Raw genomic sequence first — 8,185 nt, 5'->3', positions numbered from 1 at the left:
AAGGTGTATAAATGTCAGGTTTAGCAAACCAGCAGAATTTAAGTTACAGATTCCGTCTCCGGATCTTGCAAGAGAAGTTTTAACATCCAATTGAAAGCATCGGCCACGCTGTTGTATCTGTCATGCTGGGAGAGCATTGAAGAGATCTTTAAACAGTAGCGCTTCCAACAGAATTCAAACCTACGCTGGAAAACCCCAATTGGAATTTTGAGCCCAACGTTTCAACCATTCGGCCATCGCAGCTGTCAACCCCATGTTCGTGCAGACAGAATTCCAAATGGACACATGCAGGAACGCTAGGTACGAGCATTGGTGGTTCAGGGGTAGAATTCTCGCTTGCCGTATGAGAGACCCAGGCTCGATTCCCAGCCAATGTAGGAACGTTTTGCATTCTGCACCAATAAGTAACTTCGGAACAGGGTCCAGTGGTCACTATTAAAAGGTCTGTTCAATGCTCAAATAAATGAATTGGAACGAATTAACCGCATTTGCCGCGAGCTGGAGTTGTTCCCCTTCGAGCAGAGAAAATTCAGAGGAGATTTGATCGAAGTGTTCAAAATCATGAAGGGTTCAGATGAAATGAAGAAAGAAGAGCTTTTCTAATTTGCGGAATGGTCTGGAACCACAGGACACAGAATTGAGGTGATTGGCAAAAGAACCAAAGGCAACATGAGGGAAAACTTTTTAAAGCAGCGAATAGTTATAATCTGGGATGCGCTGTCTGTGAGGGTGGTGGAAGCAGATTCAATCGTGGCTTTTAAAAAGGAATGGATAAACACTTGATGGGGAAAATGCAGAGCAACGGGGAAAGTGCCCGGGAATGGGAAGAACTGGATTGCTCTTACAAAAGGCAGGTACGGGATTGATGGGTCGGACGGTCCATTGTATGATTCCATGATAATTGTTATTTTACAAATAGTGAACACACCATCCGCTGTGAAACAGAGTCAGCGAGACACTGAAACGCCGTGAAAATGTTTATGACCCCGACGTGATTCGAACACGCATCCTTCTGATCTGGAGTCAGACGCGCTACCGTTGCGCCACGAGGTCCATACAGCACCCTTTGAGCCGGATCCATGGGAGGGAGATCGGTATTGAACGCCACAGGGACTCTCAGAGGCGGAAGCAGCAGCAGCAACAGCGCAAGAGCCCCGCTCTCCAATCCAGCCGCCGCCCGTGGTGAGTTACCGGTCCCGGCCTGAGCCCTGTCTGGGAGCCGCCTGCCGCTCTCTCTTTACAGAACGGTACCGATCCTGTTTCAGCTCACACACAGGATCAGGAATCCCGCTCCTGACAGATTCACTTCTTTAAACCTTAGATTCAATTAATTGGGATTTAATTCAATCCTCATCTGCCCTCCCCTTTGTCAGTTCAGGACTTCATTTAAACCGATACTTGGAGCTCTGTTTTACAGGTTGCCCACTACAAACACATTTTGCTGCTAACTTCTGCTCAATAAAAAGTGCCCAGGAACTCGGGAATTTCTCCTGGGTACTGAGTTCGAGTTAAGGAACAATAGAGGTGCGATTACACTACTGGGTGTATTCAATAGGCCACCAGCTGGTGGGACGGATATAGAGGTGCAAATGTGCAGGGAAATTACAGAGAAGTGCAAAAGCCATAGAGTAGTGATAACGGGGGATTTCAACTATCCTAATATAGACTGGGATAACAATAATATAAAGCGCAAAGAAGGGGAGGAATTTTTGAAATGTGTTCAGGATAACTTTCTCGACCAGTACGTTTCTGGCCCACTGAGGAAGGAGGCATTGCTGGACTTGGTTCAAGGGAATCAGTCGGGCCAATTGGAGCAAGTGTCAGTGGGGAAGCATTTAGTGAGCAGCGATCAGTATCATAAGGATTAGAATAGCTATGGAAATGGACTTTGTCCACTCTTAGTAAAAATACTCAAATGGAGGAGGGTCAATTTCAGTGGGATGAGAACAGATCTGGCCTGGGTAAATTGGAATCCAACATTGTCAGGCAAAACTATAATTGGACAGTGGTTTGTCTTTAAAAAGATGATTCGGGTATAGAGAAGGTACATTCCAACGAGGGAGAAAGGTAGGGCAACTAAAGCCAGAGCTCCGTGGGTAATAAGAGAGATAGAGAGTAAGATGAAGTGGAAAAAAGAGGCGTATGACAGGTATCAAGCTGATAACACAAGTACCAAACCGAGATAATATAGAAAGTTCAGAGAGGAAGTGAAAAAACAATAAGGGGGGCAAAGAGAGAGTATAAGAAGAGCAGACAACATACAAGGGAATCCAAAAGTCTTCTACAGACATGTTAACAGTAAACGGGTAATAAGAGGAGGGGCGGGGACGATTAGGGATCATAACGGAGATCTACAAATGGAGGCAATTGGCATGGCAAAGGTACTAAATGAGTCCTTCGCATTGTTCTTTAACAAGGAAGAACATGCTGCCAGATTCTCGATAAAGGAAGATATAGTTAAGATACTGGATAGGCTGAAAAATGAGAAAGAAGAAGTACTAGAAAGGCTTGCTGTACTTAAAATAGATAAGTCAACTAGTCTGGATGGGATGCACCCGAGGATGCTGAGGGAAGTAAAGGGGGAAATTGCAGAGGTACTGGCCATAATCTTCCAGACATCCTTAGATATGGGGATGGTGCCAGAGGACTGGAGAATTGCAAAGGTTACAACCTTGTTCAAAAAAGTGTGGAAAGATAAACCCAGCAACTATAGGTCAGTCAGTTTAACCTCGGTGATGGGAAAAGTTTTGGAAACGATAATCCGAGAGTGAATTAACAGTCACTTGGACGAGTATGGATTGATTAGGGAATGCCAGCACAGATTTATTAAAGGCAAATCGTGTTTACCCAACTTGATAGAGTTGTTTGATGAGGTAACAGAGAGGGTAGATGAGGTCAATGCAGTTGACGTGGTGTATATCGATTTTCAAAAAGCGTTTGATAAAGTGCCACGTGGTAGGCTTGCGCTCAAGATTGCGGCCCGTGGAACACAGGGAGCAATAGCAACATGGTAACAGAACTGGCTAAATGACAGGAAACAGAGAGTTGTGGTGAATGGTTGTTTTTCGGACTGGAGGGAGGTGGGCAATGGTGTTCCATACGGGTCGGTGCTGGGACCACTACTTTTCTTGATCGATATTAATGACTTGGACTTGGGAGTAAAGGGTTCAATATCAAAATTTGCAGATGACACAAAACTTGGAAGGGTAGTGAACAGTGAGGTGGACAGGCTTCAAGAGGATATGGACACGTCGGTGGCATGGACGGACACGTGGCAGATGCAGTTTAAGACGGCAAAATGCGAGGTGATGCATTTCGGTGGGAAAATGAGGAGAGGCAATATAAACTAAAGGGCACAATTCTAAAAGGGTTAGAGGAACAGAGGGATCTGGGGGTATATGTGCACAAATCGTTGAAAGTGGCAGGGCAGTTTGAAAAAGCGGCTTAAAAAGCAGACTGGAACCTGGGCTTTATTGAGAGGGGCGTCGAGTAGAAAAACAAGGAAGTCATGATGAACCTTTATAAAACAAATCGAATATTGTATCCAGCGCATTTTTGGAAGGATGTGAAGGCCTTGAGAGGGTGCAGAGGAGATTTACTGGAGTGATTCCAGTGATGAGGGACTTAAATTACATGGATAGACTGGAGAAGCTGGGATTGTTCTCCTTGGAACTGAGAAGGTTCAGAGGAGATTTGATAGAGATATTCAAAATCATGAAAGGCCTAGACAGAGTAGATAGAGAGAAACTGTTCCCATTGGTGGAAGGGACATGAACCAAAGGGCATACATTTAAGGTGATTGGCAAAAGGACCAAAGGTGACATGAGCAAAACTTCTTTACACAGCGAGTGGTTGGAATCGTTGATTTTTGTGCTTTGCATGTGATGAAATTTCACCATTTTACCGACTGTATCTTAAGAGTGCGATTAAAAGTTCAGTGCTTCTGACACCAGGAATCTGCTGCAGCCGTTGTTAAATTTATCAATAACAGGCAATTGTCCCCGTTTATCACAGAAACGCCCTAACCGAATATGCGATCAAGATGAAAGTAACGCAACGAGAAGCATCTGATTTAACACAAAGGCATCGGGCGATGACAAACAGCCCCACCCGTTTTGCTCTTCCAACATAAAGAGTGTGACATTTATTCTCTGAACATAGAAACAGTCTGGTCTCGCTCACTACAGAAATCTCCATGTCACAGCGAATTCGCCTTTCGGGACCTTATCTGTCAAGATGAATTGTGATTTACGTGAAACCAATGTTCCATTCCTTTATATGTTTCATGTGCCTGCTATGCGATCACAAGGTTTTTTTTAGTCCACGGGGTAAATGTTGGACTAACAGCCCTGCTCAGCCGCCAATGATCACGGTACATTTTCTTGCAGACAAAACACACATTGAAACCCTGGAACTTTGAGGCGATGAATCCTGAGGAAAAATAAAATAGGTGCTCTAATCAATCTAACCAATAGCACCATCGAGACAAGTGAAGAGGTCACCTGCTGAACCAACAATTCACTGAGCTAAAGCTTGAGGTTGCAGCGACCAATATAACAGCTGTCTGTCTACTGAGAGGTTACTTTTCTAAAATGAATGGTTGAAGCTTGCAGGACTGAAAATCCAACGAGCCGGTCTTCACTCTCAAACCAGCAACTGTGAAGTTAAGAGGTACGTGCCGGAGAAATACTCAATTTCAGCGCGCTGACATTGGGCCAGAGTAAAGTTCAGTTATATGATGACCGAGTGGCGAGAGGATGGATTTGGAACTCCTGATCGACCGCACTGTGCATTTTCCAGATCTGCTTGAAGCATCAATCCCTTCAATTCATCACTTACAGAGACAATTCGATTCTCGTTTTTCTTCCCCTGAGATTGGCGAGATCTTCAAAATTGAAAGCGACCCATATCAGAGCGAACCTCGTCACTGACATGCTCACAGATACAAAGCGGCCAAACTCAGTTTCAGTGAGATGAAAGCCCAGAGCGGTTTCAAGGTGAAAGGCAACTGCAAAGAAAGCTCGTTCAATGAAAGTGCAGGTCATTGAGATGCCTTGAAGTTCCTGATTGTTTGAATTGAACTTCTTCCGAAAGCGCTTGAGATTCAGGTGGAGTGATTTGGGGACTTCTTTCCCACTTTGCAAAAGTTTGTACCGCAGCTCAAGAACAAAAGTCCAGGGCTAAATTAGGGCTTCTCCGGGGTATGAACCTCGAATCGAGAATTATACCCCTACCTGATCGAGCCCAGAAATAAATCAGTCCAAGTAAAATAACGGTATTGGAGAAAATAATTCGACTAAAGATAGAGAAATCTCCACCCCAGGGAACTAAGAGGAATAGGTGAGGAAATTTTACATCCTTAAGTCATGATCGTTCAAAACTCTCTTGTTTCAGGAATTGTTCCGTGGATTGAAAAATTTCCAAAGTCACTTCATTATTCAGGAAGGGGAGGAGAGATAAAGTAGAAAATTACAGACCTATTAGTATAACGTCTGTTGTGGGGAATTTACCAGTATCTGTTATTGGGGAAAGAATGACTGAGCAAACCCTAATTTTCCTTTCTCCTCCATGTGTTTATCTCGCTTCCCCGTAAATGCATCGATGCTTTTCGCCTGAACTACTCCTTGTGGTAGCGAGTTGCACATTCCAGCGAGTCTCATTGTAAATATGGTTCTCTTGAATGCCATATTGGATTAAATGTGACTATCTTATATTTATGGCCCCAATTTTGTTCTCCTCCCCACAAAATTGCAAACACCTCTGACCTATGAAACCCTTGCATAATCTTAAAGTCCTATTTCAGGTCACCCTCAGCCTTCTATTTTCCATGGAAATGAGCCGAAGACTGTTCAATCTTTCAATATGGGGAAGTGTGAGGTCATCCACTTTGGACCTAAGCAAGATAGATGAGAATATTTTCTAACTGGTGAGAAGCTAGGAACTGTGGAGGGAGGAAAGATGTTCACGGGTCCAAGTGCAGAAATCATGAAAAGTCAGTGGGCAGTTCCAAAAAATAATTTAAAAGGCGAATGGAACTTTGGCCTTTATCTTAAGGGAGCTGGGATTCAAAGGGGTGGAAGTTATGTTACAGTTATATAAACTCTGCTGAGACCACATTTAGAGTACTGCATTCAGTTCTAGCCACCACACCTCAGGAAGGATATATTGGCCTTGGAGGGGGTGCAGCGCGGATTCACCACAATTATACCGGGGCTAAAATGTTTACATTATGCGGACAAGTTGCATAGAAAAGGTTTGTTTTTCATTGTGTATAGAAGATTAAGTGATGATGTAATCGAGTTGTTGAAGGTGATTAAATGAACCAATGGTGTGTGTGTGAGCTGTGAGACACCTTGAAATCCCAATCCTCTCCACCACTGGGGACTGAGTCTTCCAACATACAGGGATTTTCACTCGTGCAAGTTTCATCCACATTTTCTGCTCTTCATTTCTCCGACCTGCTTGTTGCGCCTTTTCCTTCAATTCAGGACTTACAGGAAAAACTCGATTCTGCGGTCAATGTTCGGGTCACGTGGTGAGATTTCAAATAATTGAAATCGACCCTTATCAACCCCAGGATGAAGCTGTTTGATGCGAGCAGTGGTGACACAGACCGTGCACAGCTGCAGTGGCGCAATTGTTCAGCGCGCGTTACTTCCACAATAATTATACGCTCGATTCATGCTGGGGTTGTGAGCTCCAGCGCCGTCGAAGGTAGTTGAAACTTCTCAACATTTTGACTGGAGTTCAAGGTAAAACCGGTTCCATAACGCATCGACTTCTTCATGTCCCCATGTGGGCACTGAGGCTCCTCTGGCCGACCGTCTTGCAATAGCAGGTGAGAGTTTATTTGTTCAAAGGAGGGAGAGTGGGCAATTGGCGACAACTGAAATGGTAAAGCGGCCGGCACGACATCTTTAAATCGAAAGAAACAAAAACACAATTCTTCTTTCCGTGAAGCAGGTATTCATCGGTTTGAAGTGTCGTGTCGGGAAAATTCGGGAGGCAAATCTGCTGCCTGGTGTCACGGTGTGACGGTTGAAATTATTCAGCTTTCAATTGTTGATCGGCTGAAATGTCGAGAGGCCTTTTCCAGCTCCCGTGTGGGACAAGTTTAGCTTTTGAGCCATTGGGTAAAGTGTTATTTTTAATTGCTGCTAACGAATGACAAGACATTTTGTACAAACAAGAAGAGTTGCAAAATCACGAGTTCGCTGTCCATGTTTCTTTCATCATGTTCAACAGAAACAAGGATTCTCCTCAACACGTTGCTGAAAATTGTATAAAAGGGATACTCCCCCGAATTCGACATCGACAGGGATAATTCAGAGTCCGACCATGAATCTGTATGATGGAAGCTAATCTAACAGCGAGCCTGGATAGCTCAGTCGGTAGAGCATCAGACTTTTAAGAACGGGTAGTGATCTGAGGGTCCAGGGTTCAAGTCCCTGTTCAGGCGAAAACTTTTAAAATAGCTGGCAAGTTCTGCTTTTCCAGCGGAGCAAAATCAGCGAAAGGAGCAAGAGTTGACCATACAGTCCCTCGATCCGACTTCGCCAATTTGATTAGGTCATCGCTGATTTTCGACCTCAACTCCACTTTCCTGACCTGTCCCCATATCCTTTGAGTTCCTTCGTGTCCAGCATTCTATCTATCTCAGTTTTGAATCTATTCAATGGCTCAGCATCCACAGCCCTCTGGGGTCGAGAATTCCAATAGTTCACAACCTTCTCAGTGAAGAAATTATTCCTCATCTCTGTACTGAATGGCCGGCCCCTTATCTTGAGATTATCATCATTAGCTCTAGACTCTCCAGCAAGGGGAAACAGCATCCCAGCATCTACCCTGTCAAGCCCTCTAAGAATTTTATATGTTTCAATGAGATCACCTGATTATTGAAAACTGCAGAGAATATAGGCCCATTCTACTCAATCTCTCCTCACAAGACAACCCTCTCATCCCAGGAATAAATCGAGTGAACCTTTGTTGCATCCACTCTAAGGCAAGTGTATCGTTCCGCAGGTAAGGAGATCAAAACTGTACACAGTACTCCAGATGCGGTCTCACCAAACCCTATATAATTACAGCAAGGCTTCCTTATCTTTGTACTCCAACCACCTCGCAATAAAGGGCAACATACCATTTGCTTTTCGAATTGCTTGCTGCATCTGCATGTTAACTTTCT

At 44.2% G+C, this 8,185-nt stretch overlaps 2 non-coding genes across 2 annotated transcripts; one reads left to right on the top strand and one right to left on the bottom strand.

The window, feature by feature from the left end:
* Nucleotides 1-981: 981 nt before the first annotated feature.
* On the bottom strand, nt 982-1,053 carry trnaw-cca (transfer RNA tryptophan (anticodon CCA)). The gene has a single exon. It is a non-coding gene; the product is annotated as a tRNA-Trp (tRNA).
* A 6,320-nt stretch (nt 1,054-7,373) lies between these two features.
* trnak-uuu (transfer RNA lysine (anticodon UUU)) lies at nt 7,374-7,459 on the top strand. The gene is given in 2 exon segments: nt 7,374-7,410; nt 7,424-7,459. It is a non-coding gene; the product is annotated as a tRNA-Lys (tRNA).
* Nucleotides 7,460-8,185: the final 726 nt, after the last annotated feature.

This window comes from Heptranchias perlo, chromosome 20 (genome assembly GCF_035084215.1).
Source record: "Heptranchias perlo isolate sHepPer1 chromosome 20, sHepPer1.hap1, whole genome shotgun sequence".
In the NCBI taxonomy this organism is placed as follows: domain Eukaryota; kingdom Metazoa; phylum Chordata; class Chondrichthyes; order Hexanchiformes; family Hexanchidae; genus Heptranchias; species Heptranchias perlo.
The sequence above is the reverse complement of the archived record's forward strand: the minus strand, read 5'-3'. Positions and strand labels throughout refer to the sequence as shown.